General features: G+C 42.2%; 1 protein-coding gene across 1 annotated transcript in view; it reads left to right on the top strand.

Moving 5' to 3' along the window:
• Nucleotides 1–4,778: 4,778 nt before the first annotated feature.
• The window catches only part of CHN1 (chimerin 1), a 193,039-nt gene continuing 177,057 nt past the window's right edge, over nt 4,779–20,760 (top strand). The window contains exons 1-2 of the mRNA XM_032479724.1: nt 4,779–4,904; nt 5,004–5,236. The gene's annotated coding sequence lies outside the window, so the exon portion shown is untranslated. The remainder of the gene's footprint in view (nt 4,905–5,003; nt 5,237–20,760) is intronic.

Below are 20,760 nucleotides of genomic sequence, written 5' to 3'. Positions count from 1 at the left end.
CTTGTTTACTTTTCAGTACATTTCCTTCCGAAACAGGAATCAAAAGAAATTTTACTCTTGAATTAACTGAACAAAACACCACCTAGTGGTAGTTGAAAATATTTTAAAAGTGAGGAGAACACAAGTTCCTTGTAGAAAATTTGGAATCAATTCACTATCAGTTTATTTTACCAGGTAACTTTAGTTTAATATTAAAATATTAAGGGGTTTCCAAAGTTGGGTTTGGGGGGCTATAACTGTAAAAAGTTGGGCAGAGAAAATCCTGTTGCACCAATTATCACTGAATACTCCTTTCTTAATGCATGTGTTCTGTTGTGGTTACATGGCCAATGGGATGTTTCTACTTTGAAGCCCAGAAAAATATCCTTCCCAAATTTCAAATTTTTATTTTCAAAACTAGCATGCCATGATCGTTTGTTTCACTGGATGTATCTGTGAGCCCTGCGGTGTCCCTTCTGTGTAGCCCCAAGAGTCCCCTCCACTAAAGCCTTTATCCATCAGCCCATCCTTCTGAAGGTGTTCTGCCTATGACTTCTCAGGGGAAAGAGGGGCCATCAGATGGGAACTCACTCAGCTTCCTGCCACTGAAGCTACAGACTCCCGTCCTGTTAGGATAGGAGAGGTGTCCTCTCCTGCGCTGAGCCTGGGCCTAATGCTTCCACCTGAATCTTGGCATCTCTCCTCAGGCCTCCTCAGGGTGGTCCTCGCTCTGCCATCCTGTCTCCAGGCGCCTCCCTCCCTGCTGACGCATTCCCAGCTTCATTAAAGTGGGATGGCTCTCCTGCCCTAAAAGCAGATAAACCTCGAACCTGTTCAGTGTCCACCTCTACCTTTAGCCCTCTTTTCCTTCTTTAAAGGTTGTCTGCACTTGCTGTCCCCAGTTCTTTATCCGCCATTTATTCCTCAACCAAATGGAATCGGGGCTCTTGGGGCTTCTTGGCAGCATTTACCTCAAGTAGCCATTCCTCCCTTACTGAAGTGATTTTGTCCCTTGACTTCGATGACATCACACTCTCCTGGTCCCCCACCACTCTCTCATTTCCATCTTTTCTCTTTGTATGTTTGCCCTTTAAGTGTTGGTGTGCCTTGGAGATGGCCTTCAACTCTGGGGGTTTAACCCACTCCGATGGCTTAGTTTTCTGGTGGACTGAAGGAGTCTGCAACTTGTTAGTGCTTGCCACGCATACCACTACCTCATTGTTGTTCAAAATACATAGTACATCCTTATAACTGTTCTTTTATACTCTGCCTTGTTACAAAATGGAATTGAGGTGTAAGTATGTGTCTACAAAAGCAAGAACTAGGTGCTAAGTTTTACACTGAACATTTTAAATGAATCATCTCATCTAATTCTCACAACAAATTCATGGATCAGGTCGTATTTGTCTATTTTGCAAATGGAAACACTGAGGCTCTGAGGAGATAAATAATTTTCCCAAGGTCACACAGAAAGTAGCAGAGCTAGGATTCTATAACGGGCTAATGTTTTAATGCTAAATTATACAATCTTCATTTCTTTACCCTACTTCTCTCACGCTAACCATTAAAGCAGTAATAGTTTTCTAGGTGTGTGACCTACAGAGGAACGATAGACACAGTTTAGAACAAAGAAGTTAGAGCTCAATTTTGACTTTCTAAAAAGATGTTTTAAAGCCGGTGGTAGGGGAAAAAAACACTAATGAGAGGCTGGCTTTCTATTGCAAGAACTAAGTGCTTGAATGAGACAAGGATTCTTGCTACACCTCCAAATGCTGAGAGTTAAGCCTGGAAAATTAGCTATAGAATGTACTGAGAACCCCTGAGGTGAGAAACTGCAGAATGTGACATACAGGTCGTGTCTCCTGAGTTGAGGAGAAGCTTGGGAATATTTGGGGACATGTGTACTTAGCACATGTGAGAGCCTGTTCCTTGACCCCTACTTGGGGGCTGACATTCTGATATAAGGGAGTGACGATGACCAGTAGATAGGTGAGGAGAAACTCAAAGCAGATGGACTTGTTTCCTGTCTTCCAGTACATGGCAAAGAAAGTTACAATTCTCCTAGAGATGCCCTGTGTTTGGAATGATACCAGGACGGGGATTAGCAGTGGATGAGAGAGCTGTTTAGATGTATGTGTTTCCCACGGCAGCTTCCCAGAGGCCTGGACCCTCCAGAATGGGGCAGAGAATGCAGCTAAGAGTTCCTGGACTCCAAAGGAGGGGCAAGGAGCACTGAGAGACTTGGGAGCCTAAAAGAGATGTAGGATCAGAGCAATGGGGTCTCAGAAAACCTTGAGGGAAGACTCACCAACATCCATATTCAGTGACCACAGGCCAGGTGACTCTAGCCCACTAGAGGGACAGGACCTCAGGGGATACCAGCAAAGACAGGATGACAGCTTAGGGACTAGGCCATCCTTCTTCATTGCCAAATGTCCCCTGGGAAGGGGAGGATGGAAGTAGGCACTTCCCCTGAAAGCGGGAATACTCGTGCCAAAGAAACTTAGTAAACTTGGCAGAGACTGGGGCTTAGGAGAGAGGAATTTAGGAACGAGTGAGAGGAGAGTCTAGGCACAGAACCGACAAGCCATGGAAAAACCCCCACGTCACACGTTCCTCTGGAGCTGCCTTTGCTTTCCTGCTTTGTCCCTTGGGGTGACTGGTAACAGCGAACCTGCTGGCCACTGTCCTGGACATAGTTGGAAGGGGACTCTCATAACTGCTGTTCACCTTATTGTTGCTTTTTCCTCATTTGTTTGGGAGATTGGGGGTCAAAAGTATTTTGGAGCAGTAAGAAATAAAGTTTGAAAGCTAATTAATTTCAAATATTGGTTGTGAGAGTTTGTTTTTGCTGAATATTTCTGGATATTATCAAACAGCTCAGGATACAGTAGAAGGGAGTGATCCCTTCTCTCTGTGCCCATTGAGTTCTTTCCTAAAATGCTAAATTCCTCTTCTAGTTATGTTCTGGGGTATCCTTACTAAATTTTTCATTAATGAAAGTAATCTCTGTGTGTGTATTCCTCAAGACCCAATGGAACCTGAGTGATGAGAACAATACAGAAGCCAGCATTCTGAGCAAGTCATTAGAACAGAGCCCTCAGGTGGTTCAGCAGATACTGGCATCGTCTACCCACTAGTGTTCCGGCCCCTCTTCTTTGTTCCTTCAGTCCTGACTCTGTTAAGGAAGCAGGCATGCATGTGCTTCAGGGAACTCTGGCCCCAACCTAAATCAATCACTGTAATCCCAGGCCCTTTGCCAGTGAAGAGTTTAGTGATGGCTAAATTCTGTCCAATAATAAGGAAGGCAGTGACTGCTGGGAAGGCCCTAGGAGAGTTTGGGGATGGCATCTGTATTTATTTGCTAGGGCTGCTGTAACAAGTCACCACCAACTGAGTGGCTTAAATAACAAAATGTATTGTCTCCCAGTTGTGGAGGCTGGAAGTCTGAAATCAAGATGTTAGCCAGGTAGGTTCCTTCCAAGGGCTGTGAGGGAGAATCTGTTCCGGGCTTCTCTCCTTGGCTTGGAGATGGCCATCTTCATTTCACATTGTTTTCTCCAAACCTTCCCTTTTAACAGTGATAGAAAAGGAGAAGACACAGAGACACAGAGAGGGAGGCTGGTAAGGATGAGCCAGTGGAGTGACGCAGCCCAGGAATGCCAAAGATCACAGCAGTAACCCCAGAAGCCAAGGGAGAGGCAGGCAACAGGGCCCCCCTCAGAGCTCCCATAGCTTGTTTCAGTTCTGGCCCCCAGAACTGTGAGAGAAGACACTTCTGTTGCTTTAAGCCACCCAGCCTCTGGGAATTTGCTACGGCAGCCCTCTTGCACAACCTGTGTTGCCAAAAGTGCTGCTTTCACACAAAGAGAAGTATCTCTGAATTGCCTGAAAACAGTTATGCCTGGAATAAAACCTCCCAAAAATAAGCTGAACACTGGCTCTCAGCAGACAAACAGAAGGTGTTTGGGAGTCACCAGGAAAGCCAGCTCCTGCCAATCAGGTTCAGCGCCCCCGGCAGCAGGGTTGAGGTCCTGGGTGGTAGGGCCTGCCCTGGCAGCAATGACTGCTGTCCCTGGGATCTGGGAAAAGGAGCCCAAACCTCATACAAGGGGAGAGGGGACCGAGAACAGAAACTAGCCCTGACTAGTTAGCTGACAAGATCACATCTTAGGACAATGTGGCTGGGAAGCTGCCACTGGTTGTTACCCCTGGACACTTGCTCAGACTGCACTCTTGTCCCAGTAAATAATTTCTCAGTGGTCCCTTCACCTTTGCAACATCGCTCAAGAGTTAAAGCCGCAGGTGGCAACATCTAATTGGCTGAGCTCAGGTCCCCAGCGGCCCATGCTAACCCCCAGGGGATGGAGATAGGGGTCCCCTTCAGGTTCTGTAGTGGGAGGGAGGCCTCTCCTCACCAAGACTTACGCAATGGAAGACTCTCCCAATATAAAAATGAAGTTTGGATGCTGAGTAGGCAAAGAAACTAACAAGCACCCACCAAAGGGAAACTATGCAACTGGAAGCATCAGAAACAAAATGAATAGGAGCTGGAACCCGAAATGCAGAGACCTGCTTCCCAGCCTGAAAGGGTCTGAGAAATGAAGGGAAATTTCACTGATTTAAATAGGAGTGATTTTAAAATTTGTTTCCATTTCACTGGGCATTTCACTGAAAAATACCTTGTTGGGAGCACTTGGATGAAAAAATTCTGATTTGGCATAACTCCCCAGGTCTCTGACCGCAGACACAACCCTGAGGAAGTCGGCGGGCGCGCGCGGCTGGCAGCTGTGCGCATGCGCGCAGCGAGGTCTAGCCTCCGGGTCCACCTGCGGGCGCGGCTTTTCTTCAACTTCACCGCGCCAGGCTCGCACCGCCCGGCAGTGCGGGGATTAGCACAAGTGGGCCCACCTGCGAACTCTAGCGTGAGTTTCCCAAATAAGGGTGGAGGAGGGGCGGTTATTCAGAAGGCAGTTCTTGGTAGGTCGGGATTGGGGCTGGAAGCTGGATGTTTTTCATTTCAGGATGCACAAGGCGCCTCAGGCTTGAAGCAGAGAATTTCTGTGGTTCTGAGACTGGGTGCAGAGCTGCCCCTGTGGCTCTCAGGGGTCTGCGCCTTACCCTGATGGCCGGGACAGAGGACAGACGCCGGCTAGAGGCTGTGGCGCTGCAGGGCCCTTCCTGACCCATCTCCTTCCTCCCTGTTTCTTACGCTCTTCGGAGGACCTGTCAGCAGAAGAGAGGCTGTTCTGAGCAGGTCTGTTCTCGCTGTTTGTGTGATTCATGGTTTTTTGGCTGTGACTTCTCTCTTACTCAAATCTTGTATATATACAGAGCCCGGATCAGCTGAGTCTTATCCCTGTTTCCTAGATTTCTGCTGCTTCCGTTCCCCAGCTTGGAAGACCAAACCAGCTGCCAGGTGTCACGTCGGGGCTTCCTGTGTCTGTGCCCCACAGCTGGGAGACATACCCAAGATGATACGGAACAAGTTTAGGTTGTCATTTGGGGATTCGTTCACGGCCAAAAGATGTCAGTAAATCCCTTGGGGTCCCTGAAAACGGGCCACCTTGGCTGTCGGTACTGTGGAATGCCCATCTAGAGACCACTGGTTAGAGAACACTAACTCTGGCCAAGGTCCCTGGGTCTGACCACCCTCGTTCACAGAGACAAGCCAGCTTTCCCAATCAGCTTTCTTAGAAATACAATTGGCTGTGATAAAAAACAAACATCTAGGTCTAATTAAAACCACACATCTTAAGTGTAGAACTTGGAGAGTTTTTATGAATTTATGTCCCCATGTAACTGCCACCCAGCTCCAGATACACATGTGATTGTAGTTGAGAGTCAATTAGAGCCAGTTCTCCATGGGGGAGCACCTAAGGCAGAGGTTCTCAAACTTTAACATCGATCAGAATCCCCTGGAGGCCTTGTTAAAACGCAGATTGCTGGGCCCCACCCCAGATTCCTGATTCCGTAGGTGTGAGGTGGGCTGAGAATTTGTATTTCTAACAAGTTCCCAGGTGGTGCTGATGCTGCTCGCCAGGACCACACTTAGAGAACGCCACCCAGGCTCGGGGGTTGCCAGTAAGTGTTAGTTAAGCTGCCTGGTATTTGTAACCACACAGAGAAGGAAAGCCCATTAGCAGAACAACTTTAACTAAAATGAATCAACCAGGTACTTAGCTGATGGTCTTTAAGTTCTGCCATTCTGTCATTTGGCCCGGAAGCCTTTAATCCAGAATCTGTTTCCAGCAAAAGGGTCACCAAAGTTATAAGCATAGATTGGATCAGCACATTGCCTCTTTGAGACTACTTACCAGGGAATGAACCAGTGTGAGGATCCAAAGAGTTTGAAAGGATCAGCATGCTTTTAAAATCTGGAAGATTCACTATGCCCTTTTACGGTCAGAGAAGGGATATTGACAAATTGTTTTGAGATCCTCAGAAGATTAACCAGTCAACACCTACTATTAGAGCATTTTAAATATTTTTAAAAGGAGCACTGTTGCATAATAAGAAATGTACATTTGGTCTTTGTCCCCAGTTCCTGACACACAGTTCCTAAAACCCTGGGAACCTCTGGGGAGTGATGTGTCTTTTGTATGCTCATGAGGTGGCTGGTATCTGGAGGCCCCTAGATGGCTTCTGGATGGAGCTGGTCTCCAAGGCATGAGTAAAGGGTTGGAACTTTCAGCTCTGCCAACCTCCACACCCCTGACTGGGGAAGGGAAAGAGGCTGGAGAGTGAATTCAATCATCAGTGGTCAATGACTTCACAATCTTGCCTACATAATTAAACCTTCGTGAAAACCCCTAAACCACAGGTTTGGAGAGCTTCCAGGTTGATGAGAACACCAAAGTGCTGAGAGGGTGGCCTGCCCAGAGAGGGCGTGGGAGCTCTGTGTCATACTTTGCCCTGTGCATCTCTTGGCTGTTCTCGAGTTGTATCCTTATAATAAACCAGTAATAGTAAGTAAAGCGCCTTCCTGAGTTCTGTGAGCCATTCTACCAAACTAATAAACCTGAGGAAGAGGGTCATGAGAACCCCCTATTAATAGCCAGTTGGTTAATCAGAAGAACAGGTGACAGATAGTCTGGGACTTTTGACTGGGCAGTCCTACAGGGGTCTGCATGCTAACTCCAGATAGTTAGGGTCAGAATTGAACTGAATTGTACTACGCCCAGTTGGTGTCTGGAGAATAGAAGAACCAGTTGGTGGAGAAAAACATCCAACACATTTGGTGTCAGAAGTGTTGTGAGTGTGGCCCGCTCAGGCACATTTAGTAAATGTAAAACCAACCACCTAAAATGTGCATTTTTTTGTTTTTGTTTTTATATTCATTTTTCTGAACCTAGAAAGTTTTTCACAACTTTCCATATATTTCAGATTTGTAAATGATGATTATACATTGCTTTGATAATCAGGAAAAAAACCAACCCCCAAACAAATAAAAAATTTCCAGGGAAAGCAATGATAGAGACCCAAAGAGTTAAAATGATTCACTGACTGACACCTCTTGCCGCTTCTCTTTGGATAAACAAGGGCATTTAAGAATTTCTGTATTACAAGATATTTACTTTTCTTCCTACTACTTTTCTTCCTACAAAAGATATATCAAAGTGTCCTTGGGCTGTTGCTCATTGCTTTTTGAGTTTGAATCTACAATGTACAAGAAATAGATTTTTAAACAATAGTCTTTTAATATACTATCTTCCTATAATTTTTCTTTTTTAAAAAGCAGCATGTAGATAGAGCAGTATTTGCATGGAAGAAAATTAGTTTTTGTTTTGTTTTGTTTTGTTTTTTAAGGAAAAAGTAAACCACTTTCACTGTGGAGTAAACAGAGTAATTCTGGCCCCCTGATTCATTAAATCCCCTCGTGTTTACTTAGCATGGGCTTCACTAGCCAGTGGTTGTTCTGTGAGCAAACATTCTGGCAACTCTTTCTTCAGAAAGAAATGTACTTGCAGACAGGATTTGTACTATTAACTCCATCTTCTAGGCCTCCACGGCTGAGATGGATGTGACTGAAATGAAAAACTACACTCAGGTGGATGGATTCATAAGGCTTCATCTTAACAGCACGCTGGGGCCAGGCTTCTTCCAGGTCCTTCTGAGGCTGTGACTGCGCGTGTCAGAAGTTGTGAAAGCAGACTCACTGCCCATCACGTGGCACAGCCCTGAAGTCAGGACCAGCTGGGGACAGGCTGCTCCGGGGGCCAGCCAGGGCTCTTTCCACGCCCCTTAAGGCAAAGGCAACCAACATATGCAGCTGCTTCTACTTTTCAAAAGTTGCAACCCATTATTCTTGTGTTTGGTTGACCTTCCTTAAATCTAAAACAAAATCTCAACAACAACAACAACAAAAAGTAGAGTCATGTTTTTTCAGCATGTGAAATGAAACAGAGTAATCATGGATGACCCATCCTGCCATATTGAAGGCTCTTTGTTATTATGTCCTTAAACTCATGTTCACCCAGCTCCTCTCTGGGTAAAGGACTTGTCACTTTGTAAGGCAGCACTCTCCATCACCAGACAGCTCTTGTGGGTAAAGAACACATCCCCTCGCTGAGCTAGGGTCTACCACCGGGACCTTCTGCCCAGCGCTTCTGGAGCACATCAGATGAAGTCCCATCCCTCCACCACAGGACAACGCTTTAAGTGTCTGTTATTTCATTTTCTCTGAACCTCCTGTTATTCCGAACAAGCATTTTGAAGGCTCTCAACTGTTCCTCAAATTACATGGTTGCTACATCCCTCACTTCTTCCTCATTCTCCACCAGACGCTCTCCAGCCTGTCCAGTGCTGAATGTGTACTCCCACCTGGTGAGCGCTGAGCGAAGACCCAAGGGTTGTAATCTTCCTTAACTGACACTACTGCCAGCAAGGCTGCCTAATCTTTGAAAGTCTTATGACAGCCTTGCCATTCTACTAGCTCAAAATGAGCTTGTGGTCAGCTAACCCCATGCCAGGGTCTTTATTAGATGAACTTCTGTAAACCACTTTGTGTTCTAATTATTTGAGCCAGACTATGGCACTTTAGATGTGCCCGGTTAAATAATAATAAACTGATTCTCAGGGAGAGTAGCCATTTCATCTAAGATCCCACAACTAGTAATCGGGGTTTTAGCATATCATTCTTTGAGAGCACATCAAACTCTTTTTCATTCTTGACTATATCATTCAAAAAATTATCAGCATCAAAACAAAACAAAAATTAAAAAAAAAACACTTGCATGTTTAAATGCTTTTTGTAAAGTAACTAAATTAATCCTCATAACCACTTTTTAAGTCCTATTATCATCCACATTTTAGGGTTGAAGAAGCTGAGACACAGAGATGTTTATAACTTGCCTGAGATCACAGAGTTGATAAACGGCAGAGCTGGGATTTACGCCCGGACAGTCTGGCTTCAGAAGAGATATGCTTAACCACCGTGCCGCTCAAAGCAATGTTTCCGGTTCTCTGTCATCTAGAGATTTGTAAAAATGTCTTTGATTTTAGGAGCATAGGAGTTGATTTACTTACTCAGCACTTGCTGATACCCAGGCTTCATGCTTGGCATTTGGTACGTGTGTCCAGGACAGACAATGGGGAGATTGGCACACAATGACTGTGGTCATAAGTGACAGAAACCTGACTGAAACTAAAGCTAGCCAGAAAGGTGGGGGGTGGGGAGGGTCTACTGTTGCATACACGCAAAGGATGAGAAGAGTAGATCTTGGTTTGGAGGCGATAGTATCTAGCGGGAAAGTGGTTAGAGGATGGGTGGGATTTGTTCACAGGACAAGAGGGCAGGCCAACCAGGCAGAAGTAAACAAGAGCCACCTAGCAGATGGAGGTCTTTGGTACAAGCCCCAGAAGCCTATTCTGGCTACCTCAAAGACAAAGGAAATGTATTAGAAGGCATGGGGTGGCTTTTAGAGTCCTAAAATCAATTGAAGGACCAGGCTTAACAGAAACAAGAACTAGGGCAGCTTGAGGGGCACTTTATGGCTTCTCTTTTGTGTATCCAAATTGCCAGCATCATCTGCACTTTGGGGCCATTATTAAGTAAGATAAGGGTGATTTGAACACAAGCACCGCCATATCCCAACTGTTGATCTGATAGCCGAGCCAGCTCCTGAGTGACTAATGGGCGGGATGTGCTGGACAGGGGATGGTTTACATCCCAGGCGGGACCGAGCAGCACAGAGCGGGCTGGCGGAGATTTCATCACAATGCGCAGAGAGGTGTGCAATTTAAAACCTGGGGATTGTTTATTTCTGGAATTGTCCGTTTAATATTTTCGGACTGAGGTTGGCCACGGATAGCAAAACCACATATAAGGAAGGACTAAGGAATAGTGAAGGCAAAATTGAGGTGTGAGACCAGTTAGGAGAATTTGCCTAACTGCTAGGCCAAAAATAGTATTTCATTGTCCTCTGTTCTGCACTTGAACATTTTATATATAAATTGGTTGTTTGTACTCCTATTGGAAGTGGCCTATTTTAAGATCTTTGCTGATGTTGCTATTAGCATATTTACCTTCTGTTATGATTTTCAATGATGTTAAGAATGTAGCTCTTTATCAAATATGTGTAGTTCTCTATCTGGAGTTATTCTTTTAATTTAATACTGTTTGTAATTTTTTTAGAGATATTTTTAATTTTTATGAGGACAGATTTTTAAAAAACTTTTCCTTTAGGGATTCTGCTTGTGGTTTTGTACTCAAAGTATTTTGCCAAGATTACTGCTTCAGGCTAGGCTTTTTCATTTGTAAGCAGTAGAAGCCAGCTTAATTAAAGGGAAATTCATTACAATACTTGTGATTTAAACGGGACCCTAGAGGTAGGAGATTTAATAAGGCTACACGAGAGTCTGGAACTGGGAACTAAAACCTTACCTGGAACCAAAGCACCTTCCCCATCTCTCTGAGCTTGCCTGCTCTCTCCCCTCTGCTTCTCTCTAAGCATCTGCTTCATTCTTCTCTGAGAAATGGTTCATCCACCCTGTGGCCACCCCAGTTCCAGCACCACTGACAAGTGGACTGGCATCTCTGTGCCCCAATTTCAGCTTGTGGGAAAGAGAAGCTAATTCACACAGTGCTTCCTTTAAGTGAAAAGGTGAAAGTTCTCAACTTAATAAAGAAAGAAAAAAAATCATATACTGAGGTTACTAAGATCTATGGTAAGAGGGGAAAAAAAGAAAAAAAATTCCTGCTAGTTTTGCTGTCATACCTCAGACTGCAGAGTTACAGCCACAGTGCATGATAAGTACTTAGTTAAGATGGAAAAAGTATTAAATTTGTACAGTAAGATATTTTGAGAGACAGATCCACATTCACATAACTTTTCTTACAGTACATTGTTGTAATTGTTCTATTTTATTATTGTTAGTATTAATCTCTGAATGTGCCTGATTTATAAATTAAATTTTATCATAAGTATGTATATATAGGAGAAAACACAGTATATATAGGGTTCAGTGCTATCTGCAGTTTGAGGCATTTATGTATCCCCTGAGGATGGGGCCACTGCTGCAGTCTTTTCTTAACACAGCAGCCAGAGGGTGCCTTTTTTTTTTAATTGAAGTATAGTTGATTTACAATGTGTTAGTTTCTGGTGTACATAATAGTGATTTAGTTATATATATATATATATACATACACACACACACACACACACACACACACATATATATATATATATATATATATATACCCACTCACATTTTTTTCAGATTATTATTCATTATAGGTTATCACAAGCTATTGAATATAGTTCCCTGTGCTGTACAGTAGGACCTGGTTGTTTATCCAGGGGGCGCCTTTTGAATCATAAGCTGGAACACTTATGCCCTCCCATCCCTCCAGTGGCTCTCCATCTTGTCTAGAGAAAGCCACACTCCCTAGGACCATGTAGTAGCCCGCATTACCTCATTAACCACATCTCCTCTCACTCTGCCCTTTGCCCCCTGCCATTCCCTGCTCCAGCCTCTGAGCTGGTTGTTGTTGTTTGAACACACAGATGTGATCCAGCCTCTGGAACTTGCTGCCCCTTTGCCAAAAATGCTCTTCCCCTGAGATAGTCCCATGCCTCAATCCTTCACCTCCTTCAGGTCTTTGCTGAAAAGCCACCGTCTCAGTGACGGCGTCCCTGACCACTGTACTTAAAATGGACACCCTCACCCCCTGCACTGCCTGCCCCTTCCCCCTGTTTTATGTGTCCCTGTAGCACTTAACCACTTACCGGTGTACAATACAACTTACTCACTTATTTTGCAATTGGCTGTCTTTTCACACATGGAATGCAAGCTTCACGAGGGCAGGGATTGCCCCCCAGCCTTCAGGATACAGCCCGGCACATAGCAAGCACTCAATAAACATTTGTTGGATAAATAACTAAAAAAAGAATACGATCAGTGTTGTGCATAGTCTGGGAAATGATTGCTTTTATACACTATTGATGAGAATGTAAAGTGGTGCAGTATTTCTGAAGGATGATGTTGCAATGTAGATGAAAAGTCTAAAAATCTGAAACATTTTTAAAATTTTAAATGTGAAAAAATTTTTAAATTGTGAAACATTAATTTTGCTTATAGAAATTTATCATAAGGAGATAATATATTAGTTAGTACCCTTTTGGTTGCAAAAACCAAGAAACCACTTGCTCTAGGTCAAGTAATAATGGTGGAGTGATTTGTTACAAGGCTACGTTATAAGCCATGTTACAAAGGGAGAAAGGAGACGCACTATGTGGGACATTTAGACATCTCTACCACACTCACTGTCTTAAGTCAGGCTCCCCAGGAAACAGAGGGAGACAGGGATTTGCATACAGAAAGGTTAGCAGTGTTCTTTGAATCAACATCTGTAAGAGAGTGAGAAAAGGAGGACTGGGCAGAGGGCAAAGTTGAACTGTAAAGTTATAATCAATGCCACAGTCAATGGCATGCAGAGCTCTGGAGCTGCACTGCATTGAGGCAAGGAGCCCAGGCCTTAATACTCATATAACAACGAGTCACTGAATGTAGGCTGTTCCTGTGTGGAGAGTGTATGTGACCTTGGTCCAAGCAGCTCCTTTAGTCCAAAGACAGGTCCTGGGAAGTGACTCAGCTACGAGCCATGAGCAACAGATATTCCCAGCATCTGGGGGAATGGGTACCTTACTCCTGATGGAGAGGATCTGGGCAGCACACCACAGCATCCACTCTACCTATAGAACTTAAAGGAAGTTTACGTTCTTCCAAGCCTTAGAATAATTGGAACCAGATGCTTGGATGTTATCAGGGCCTCTCTTTTCTTTTTGTTTTTGTGCAACTCTTTCCCACTAAACTGTTTTCTGTTTTTTATTCCACATTGTCAAAGATTATTTCCAGCAGTCCCTAATTTAAACATTACAGCTTCATCCTCAGAGAGAAGGTAATTCTGAATGACCCTGCTTTGGTCAGTGTTTATCCATGGATGTACCAAACAACTATGGTAGAGGGTAAAGTCCCGTGGTACTAATGTGTTGTAACCATTTGGATTTGAGGAGGCAGAGAAAGGGGCAAAGCCATGCTTACATGTGCCCCATCTATAGAGTCAGAGAAAAAAAATCTCAAAGAATGTAAACTAAAATGTTAACAGTGGCTGTTTTTTGCTAGTGGGATTAACAGTGGTTTTTCTGTCCTCTTTTCTTTTTGCATAAATATCTTTGTAGTGGTTATATGTAGAAAAATAATATTTTTGTAATTGAAATGTTTTTTTTTAAAGGAGAAAGTAGGCACCTGTCTCTGGCCTCTGTATAAAAAGGGCCACTAGGTATAGGGTATAGAAAGACTGTTCAGATAAAGTAAGGTTTTCTGGGAACTGATGTGAAAAGAAATCTGGCTTGACTTTGGAAAGCTTACTTCATGGAGCAAACAAATGAAACACGGAAAAGCCAAATATTCAGCAGTTACAATTAACCTTCTTACATCCTGGTATTTCTTAATCCTTTATCATGAGTCCATGCTGTTTAAGTGCAGACCTTAAACAAAACCTTCCATTTGCTTTTGCCAAACTTAAGGGTGGAGCAGGGCAATAGAAACTACTGCCCAGAATGTTATCAATATCCTGGCGTGCTTCCCGCTGGGAGGTCCAGCACTTTGGAAGCCTATTTGAAATCACTGCACTAGCTTTTATATTGACATTAATATATTCAACTGATATTTGCTGAGTATCTATATGCTGGGAAATGTAAAGAAAAACACAAAAGAATCATACTCTTTTTTTTTTTTTTCTCCTTAATGGAGGCACTAGGGATTGAACCCAGGACCTTGTGCACGCGCTGTACCCCTGAGCTATTCCTCCCACCCCTAACAGAAACCTACTCTTAGTAAGCTGAGAACCCAGCGGGCAGAAAGGCAGAATATGTGTGTGTGTGTTTGTGTATTATTTACAAGTATATATATTCACAAACATATATTTTATATATTTGTATATATATATACTCAAATAATTATAATAAAATATAAGGTGTTTTTAGACTCATACTTGAACTTAAAGCATAGAGTTCTCTGGGAGTTAAAAGGATTGTTACTTCTGGGTGGGGTAGCTTCATGGAAAATTTCAGTTTAAATGACGGAATCTCAGTTGAACAATAACATTATATGTATATTTTAAACATGTACTTTATATATCACTATATATTATTATTATATATTTTATACATCATTATATATAATTCACATATACAATTTATATACAGAGAAAGATACTTCTGTTTTGTTTTAACCAAGCATCTGTATTAGCATAGCCCTATACTGCCATGGGCTACCGAGACTTGAAAACTAATAGGAGGCCCTAAAGGAGGACTGGCATTTAAATACTCTCAAGTCAAATGAAACTCTAACTCCCAGCTTTGGGGAAGGAAAAAGAAGGGTGCAGTTTCAAGGCCCTGAGGGTCTGGGAGAGCAGGAAGGACAGTGGAACGACCAGCATCCAGCCCTACTCTCTTCCTCTAAGAGACGCCTGGGGCTGACCCTGATGACACTAAGACAAGCAAACTCTACTTCCCTGAAGGAGATTATACTGTTTAAAAAAAAAAAAAAAAGAAACTGGAGAAATCAGTCAACCATTTTTGTGACATTAAGTAATGGGATAAAAATGTATGTTAAATGGTAGAAAGCCAGCGTTTCCCATCACTGTTGTGGGGAAGGACCTTTGGGACTAAAGGGAGACTTGGTTCAAACTGGAGGCACCAATTAACCTAATGCTCTGAGGACGGGAAAGGGGTGGAGAACTCAGAGGCAGGGTCAGGCTGAGTGAAGACCGGATATGAGAGCTTTTTCTCCTTCTGGATGTTTTCTTCTCTTTGTCAGGACCAGCGCTTTATTTCACCCTGTCTCTGGAGGTTATCTTTCTCCAGTGTGCATTGTTCCTCAGAAGAAACACAGGAAACACAGGAAGGCATACCCTAAGACAGCCAGTTTCCCTTCACAGCTTAAGAGGTACTGGGCACTGACAATGATTTTAAAGCCTAGGAATCAGGCTAATCCAAGCCCAGAAAATGAGGAGTATTAATGAAGTCACTCATGGATACGATAAACACTCAACAGGAAGTTGGTTATTCTACCTCAGATTAGAATTTTAAAATCAGTAAAATACATTTTATCCTGGTACTCATCTGCCAAAGAACCGATTATCCTTTGACCCTGTGCAATTCCTGGGCGAGCACTGTGGGGGCACTGATGGTCCAACGACAGGCAGGTTCCAAGGACCCCTTCCCGTTCCTTGTCCTCTCTCTCCTGCTTGGCCAGCTATCTCCCACCAGTCACCAATATCCAGAGAGACTTGAGTGTAAGAACTACAAGTTGAGCCTCCCCCAGCATTTAGAAAATTTAACCCCATTCTGATTCAATAATATTTCTTTCATTTGGTCTACCCCAAACATACATTACACCTTTCTATCAAAAAACACTTGGCAAAATACTGAGTTCGTAATAGATGTTTTGTAAATAGATGTTGTTCGCTTTATTAATTGGATTTCATCTCTGTGTCTATATGAGCTCCTGGTACATTATCATCATCAATGTTTTATCAGGTGAAGAAATGTTTAATTTCTAAACTTGATTCAAATTGGAGCATCAACTCTAAACTCATTTTTTTATAATAAAACGTTCATTTATGATATTGGGCCACCTTTTACAATAAAGGTCCTCAATGAGCAGACTATAACAATGTATGTTAATATACCAGTGATAAAAATGTGTCCATGCCTAGATTTCTTTAGAGAAGGGTGGCATGCACCAGTCACCCAAGGATTGAAGTTCTGAGTTAGAAGTCCTGGATTCTAAGATCTATCCCACACGGTTTCTGTGATGTTCAAATGAGAAAATGTATGCAAAAGTATTTCACACAGTTTCTGGCACTCATTTTAAACTTACAAGAATTTTGTCTTACCATCTCACCTTCTAACGAAAAGACCAGATTTCTATGCTTTTGTGTGTGTGTGTGTGTGTGTTGGTACAAAATCAACATAATGGGCAGAGAAAGACTAAAACTGAAAGGCAGGAGGTCAGGGAGGAAGATTCTTGCTTGCTGGGCCAGTTCCTGGATCCCCTGTATAGTGAAGTACCAGCTGAAGGTTAAGGAGAGAGTAGACAGAAACCAGAGAGATCACTTTGTACCATAGAAATTAGGGATGGGGAGAGCGCAGGGAGGCAGTACAGGCTGAGGAGTGGGAGAGAATTTGGGAGATTTGAGAGTGCTCGGCTCCAGAACAGCTGTGGGCTGTGACAGAAAAAGAGGACAGGGGTTTTAAGAAGCGCTCCTGTGAGGTTTAAGGTGGATATCTTGTAATAGTCTGTGAAGTGCAAGGCTACAGTTCCTTTTTATTTATTTCTGTTTATTTTTCTTTTTATTGAAGTGTAGTCAGTTTACAACATTGTGTTAGCATACTGGTTCAGTTATATAATATATTCTTTTTCATATTCTTTTTCATCATAGGCCATTACAAGGTATTGAATATAGTTCCCTGTGCTATACAGTAGGACCTTGTTAGTTAAAATATTTAAACCTGCCCCCAATCACATAGATGGTGAGAGGTGAAGCCCAGGTTTGAAGCCAGATCTTTCTGACCAGTGTTTTCCAAAATGCAGTGTGGTATTGGAGAACTTCTAGGGAGGTAGCCTTCAACTCTGGATTTAGTCAAATTCAGTGGCTCATGAGCTACATGTTTTATAGGCTATGTTTCCATCAATATCAAGAGGAAACAAATATTCAAAACCTCTTTCTCCCACCATGCTTGGATTCTAAGTTGTGGAGGGTTCACTCTAGTGCTAGTCTTTCATTTCTTTATGGCTAGTATTCTCTCTCTCCACCCTTGACTCTCTAAAGTTTAGCCTCATTTCCCCCCAGATATCTGAAGTTTTGAGTAACATCTCCTGGAACTTGTTGAAAGCAAGGCTCACTCAAAGTGGAGACCAGAATACTTAGCACTTGGTAACAATTACAATATTTAGGTGGATAGGGCTTGAACTGAGAGCCACTGTCATTGAGTTTCCCTTCAACCTATTCTACTCACAGATATCAGATTCATTCTTCTGCACGGATACTTGCCCTGGTTTCCCAGTGTCTCCAGCAATCTCCAAAGTACAGTGCGCGCCCCCCAGAGGGTATGCAAGACTTCCATTGCCTGATGGAAAGAAAAATTAGAACTTTGTGTATAGTTATCAATCTTTCTAAGTGAGGAGAAAATTAAGCTTTATTAGTATTTTATGTACAGATTGACACAGATTCCCTTACTCAGTTTGTATGTTGGGAATCCCCACCTCACACGCATTATGTGCAAGTTATCCTGGGAAAGAAAGGGAGTTCCACGGTGAGGTGATGTCAACAATGCAGTTGCCTCGTCTTTTCTCATTTGGCTCATTGCAACGTACTGCTATTTACACAGCCAAGTCAATTGGCTTTATGGGTTATGTTATATGCTTTTCATCTAAACTAATCTTTACCAAATGGACACCTGTCTTAAAAAGATGCATTCAAAGAAATCGTGCCCTGAAAATCATACTAAGAATACAAGCACAAGTAAACATGAAAGAAATGGCAGAACTGATGTGACTCCTACACTTGGTAGAAGCTCTTTGTCAGCCACATTATGGAGTAAAATAATGATGATACAATAAGGTCTGACTGGAAGTTGACCAAAAAGTCAGAAATTATCAGGAAGACTTTAAAATATAGACTTATATCAGTAATGAAAAACTGCGCCTTAAGGGTATATTGTGCTATTGTGCCTTAAGTTGTAAGCTTACAACAATAGCACACACACACAGTTAGAGATACTGGTGGGTACTCAATTTGTTACTGGAAAACAGGGCAATTAAAAATTTGAGGCCAGAGTTTTACATAATGAATTCAAATTTCTAGTTGCCTCAAGTACTTGAAGAACTGCAAGGGTTCAGATAACATAATAAGCATCAATGCAACAGCTTGGCTTTCTACATATGTCCCCAACGTACATGTCTAGCCTCTTCTCCCCTGAGTGCTGGCTGCCGCCAAACTGTCCCGTCTGCAACTCTTCTCTTAGGATTGCCCACAGCCTTCCTCTTATCTAAACCCCGCCCCTCCCTTTCTCTGGTTGCCTAATCCCCGTCCATACCTCAAAGCACAGCTCCATCCTTTATGAAGCCTTTATCCATTTCATCAGCTGGAAAGAATCTTTCTCTCCTCTGAACTCCCATGGTATTTCATCTGTACCCCTCTGGTGGTCCTGTCATTGTTACTTTTATAAGTCTTATCCCCAGGGTCTGCAAAATTTTAAAGATCTGGATACATGTTTGATATATCTTTGACTCCTTTGCCAGAATCTAGCACATCTGCTATATCATAGGTACTCAGTAAATATTTGTTGATGGGGTGAAGGATGGATGGCTAAATTCCAATCAGTATATCGTCCTAAATGTCTGATACAAGTCCTATTTTACAAGAGGATACAAAGGAGCTTTGTGACAAATCCATCACAGGAATAGACAAGGTTTGAGCCTAGATTGTGTTTTTAATCATGGAAATACACTTCTCTCTTTTTCAGCTTTGTTACTTCATTAGAGATTGTGTAATTCTCACCCAGAGTTCATAGCTATTTTGCTGATTTATAACTCACAATGTAATCAACTTGAATAAGTCATCTTATTGTGGACACCCACATTAACCCGAAAACCCATGGCCACATTAGGGAGGTTTGATTTGTAGCCAAATCTTCTTATACACCCTCTTGAAAACAAAATCTGGCAGAAATCCAACTGCTCAAGTCAAATAGACATTTAGCTACACTGTGCTTAGATAAGCCTGGTGAACTCAGAAAAATACACACAAGTGGAAATGCTGGCTGAAAGTATTACACTATGATTATAGTTCAGAACAAAAACTTTTACTTAAGAGCAGCTGTAATTGCTGTACTTTTATCTAATGTGTATTTGAAAATGTATTTGATTTTAAACCTATAAAAATTTTCCAAAAGATCTGCTATACTATTTACCAAGAAATAAGTATTATTTTAAACGTGTATTCAAAACAAATTAAAAACAGATTTTTTTTACCCTTTTTTTCCCCTGGTCACTTGAAACTAGTGGTCATTTTGACATGTCAAAATTAATTCTACCACAAAATTTAAAAAATAGAACCTGTGGCTTTTCGAAGATTCTCACCTAGGGTTCATAGTAATACCTGTGGTCATCACCTGCTGAACTAAAATTTCCTCTTAAGCTGAGCAATTAACAAGAAATCGATTATCCTGAATCAGGGATAGAAAACCATTTCATTCTGCTTTTGAATTTCAATTTTCCCTCCTTTCATACCTGCGCACACACACACACACACACACACAGCCCTTCCACAGTTTATTTTCACTTTAAAGTGATATAATAAAGACTAAGCAAACTGCTTAGTAATATGCAATTTCTCAGTAATATGCTATTCCAAATCTGTGCCCAGCCAGTCAATAGCCATCTCCCCACTTAGCCTAATTTTGGTGGGATTATCTTTTGCCACTGGAAGAAGCACACTGTGGAGGGGAACTGAGAACGTTTTCAATTTTTAAGGATTCTTATGTACTTTTCAAATTTTACTTCATTTCTAAGAGCCAAGATCACTCCTACGGACATAATTTAGGCACCCTCTGGTGGTCAGTAGAACACAATTAATTCTCCTAAACCTTAGTTTGAATTATTTAAGCTTGAAGGCCTATTTTGCAATTTATGACATAAATATTCTTTTTTTTTCCCCTGAAAAATTTCATGGTCTAAATCCTTACATTCAAGACAAATGCTGCCTCCATTTCTTGTATGTAAATGGCTCTGCCCTGTGAAAGTGCTGTTTATGAACCACACAGCGCAGGCAGGCATCAGGTAAGCCACAGATCTGGGGCGCAGGGTGGGGGAGCTCATCCAGATTAGGTGTTTAAGGAAAACATTATCAAAAACAGACCAGATCCACTCTAAACAAATTCACACTATGGAAATAAATACTTCAACTGGTAATATAAACATAGAAGAGAATGTCATATATTGTGACTATTTTAAATAAATAATTTAAATCTTAATCAGTATAACTGAGGAATAGAAGATTCTATCACATTAGCAAAATACGTGCTGTGATTTTTTTCTTGAAGAGCAAACCTGCACTATTTTGGGAACTGTGCTAACAGCACTGGTATTCCTAGTGTTTAAAGCTGTGTTGACATGATAAAGTGCTATAATTTTAACTTGTTATTGTGAGGCAGAAACTGCCTTATTAATTTCTGCTTCGTTCAAAACTGAGGAACAAATCAATGTTTA

This window comes from Camelus ferus, chromosome 5, assembly GCF_009834535.1.
Source record: "Camelus ferus isolate YT-003-E chromosome 5, BCGSAC_Cfer_1.0, whole genome shotgun sequence".
In the NCBI taxonomy this organism is placed as follows: Eukaryota; Metazoa; Chordata; class Mammalia; order Artiodactyla; family Camelidae; genus Camelus; species Camelus ferus.
This window is presented reverse-complemented; position numbering and strand designations above follow the sequence as displayed.